Raw genomic sequence first — 2,554 nt, forward strand, 5'->3', positions numbered from 1 at the left:
GCTCTCTGGAGCAGAACACGACGGAGCCACCAACCACAGGCATTAACCAGCACATCCCTCCGTGCCCCAAAAGGAAGAAAAAACACCTTTATTTTGCTAAAAAAAAGCAGCAGGAGAAGAACCTGCCCCTCCTGGTGCCTGAGTTGGGCTGGAGGGAGGGAACGTGCCAAGCACATGAGCTGCTGGGAGCCTCCAGCTTCCCTGCACGCTGGGAAATCCCAGCTGACATTTGGGATCTGCCCCGGGATGATAAAAAGAGGCTCCTGCCATCCCCGGAACCACTGGAGCTCAAAAACTAGAACTGAAAAGTGTTTACAATGGCAGAACCACCAGGGTCAGCGTCCCACAAGGGTCACCATCGCTGCTCCAGATGCATTAGTGTCATCTGCAGGGAAATTCCCTGTAGGAATCCTGGCTCAAATCCGCTGCTCCCGCATCTGCTGCCATGAGCTGTGGATCGAGGGATTTCTCCTGCCCTACACACGACCCTTCCCCTTCCAGCTGTAGGAATGAAGGTGGAGAAGCCCCAGACCATGAGAAAAGCAGGGACAGAAGGGAAGAAAGGACAACGCTTGGACGTGCAAAAATCCAGAGGTGGCATTCATTCCTACCCTCAGGAATATCTCCTCGATGAAGGAGGATGCAGAAATAATTAACACAAAGCCCACAGCATCTGCAAACACCAGCGAGACGTGGCACCAGGCACGGGTTTTTTTTGGAATGACACTGGGAATGCTCCCCAGGAGGGCACCAAGGAGCAGGATCCCTCGATCCCTCCGGATCCACCGCGGGATGCCCGGGAGGCTCCCGCAGGCTTTTGTGTTTACTTTTTCCACAGGGCAAGGAGGAGGGGAATAATTGACCCGATGGCCACTCCCGTGGCCCAAGGTTAGGCCCCTGCATCTGGATTTGGGCACCCAAAGCAACACAAATTCCAGCCCTTTTTTTCATTTTCATATTTTTTTCTTTTCCCAGCAGCTGCTGAAATTCCCCGGAGTGCAGGAGGGACACGGGGGGAGGGCTCCAAACTTTCACTCAGGCACCTCCAGACAGGTCTGGGAGCAGAGGGAAAGGGGGATTTGGGAAAACCACAGCCTCGGGCTGTGCACAGAGGCAAAGCAGGATTGGGATCATCTCCTGGCGTCAACCTCCTCCTCAAATCAAGGCAGCCAGAGCCTCAGCTGCACGGGGGGGGGGGAGAAGCTCCTTCATGAATGCACCAGTGCAGCCACGCTGCTTCCTTCAACAACTGCTCTCTGTATTTCAGAGCATCCTGGGAAGCCCATTTCAGAGGTTTCTTAGCCTTGATTCTGGATTTTAACTTGGGGAATCAACTCAGATGGGATGCAAGAGGAGAGGTCAGGCTCACAGGACTGTGCCAAACCAGCCCCACCAAACCCAAGATGCTGCGAAGCCTCAAACCCCGACTTCCAAAGGGAGAAAAAGGCCAGGAGAAAGGGAGGGAGGAGAAAACACCAGCTCCAGATAAGCAATTGTTAACATGATCCATATGGTACACAACTGGCCTTTCTGTTTAACCAAAATGATAATGGTAAAAGGGAAGAATGCGGCGGGGGCTCGGCGGGAGAACAAAGGCAGCTGAGAAACCCTTCCCTGCTCCAGAGCAAACGAATCGGGATCAGGGGAGTCCGAGGCTGCTCCTCCCCAGGCCCAGCTGCCCTGAAACCCACCAGCTCATTCCCTCCCCTCCCTTTCCCAGCTAAAACACGGAGCAGGGAGTCAAACTGCAGCTGTCAGCAATAAAATACATATATATATATATATATATAAATTTACCTGACGAGTATCACCAGGGACGTTTTCATAATCAATAATAAACTTTCAAGGTGAGCTGCAGCTCAGGACCAGCACTGATGTAAACACTGAGCCCATTCCCCTCGGATCTGGGATGAATTCAGCCCTGGGTGTTTATGTTATTGCAGGATCCCGCGGCTTTCCGAGGAGCACAATACAGTACGTGCCATTCATTATCCCCTGCAGTCCCCCAAGAGAAAATGTCAACACACTTCTGCTAAAGAGAGCTAAAACAAATGTTTAATGTGATAAACAACTCCTCGGCCTCAGCCCCTGCAGAAATGTTTAATTCAGAACCACCACAGAAGAGCAAACAGGCGCCGGAGCCGCGCGCCGGGATCCAGGACCCAGCGCCCTGTCACCACCAGAGAGGGGACCCAGCCCTCCCTGGGGTCCCCCAGAGAGGAGAGACCTTGGAGAGAAAACCTTGGAAAAAAAAAAACCACCTCGGAAAACCTTGGCAATTCCCACACCTGGAATCAGTAAAGCCATTCCAAGCCGTTACCCTGGTATCCACACACAGCCCCCCGGAGAGGAGGCACCCGAAGGGAACACCCCGAGCACCCACGTTCTTACAAATTCCTCTCAGCACGTTTCACACCCCTGAAAATCTGGCACGAAACTGATTCACGACAACGTTCCTCGCTGTGATCTCAGGGGACACGATGTCACTCAGCACATGGTGTCTCCAAACCCAGGGCTGATGCTGAAAGACACCCCAGCAAGCTGCTTTAAAACC

Source organism: Chaetura pelagica, unplaced genomic scaffold, assembly GCF_000747805.2.
Source record: "Chaetura pelagica isolate M959 unplaced genomic scaffold, ChaPel_1.0 scaffold743, whole genome shotgun sequence".
NCBI lineage: Eukaryota > Metazoa > Chordata > Aves > Apodiformes > Apodidae > Chaetura > Chaetura pelagica.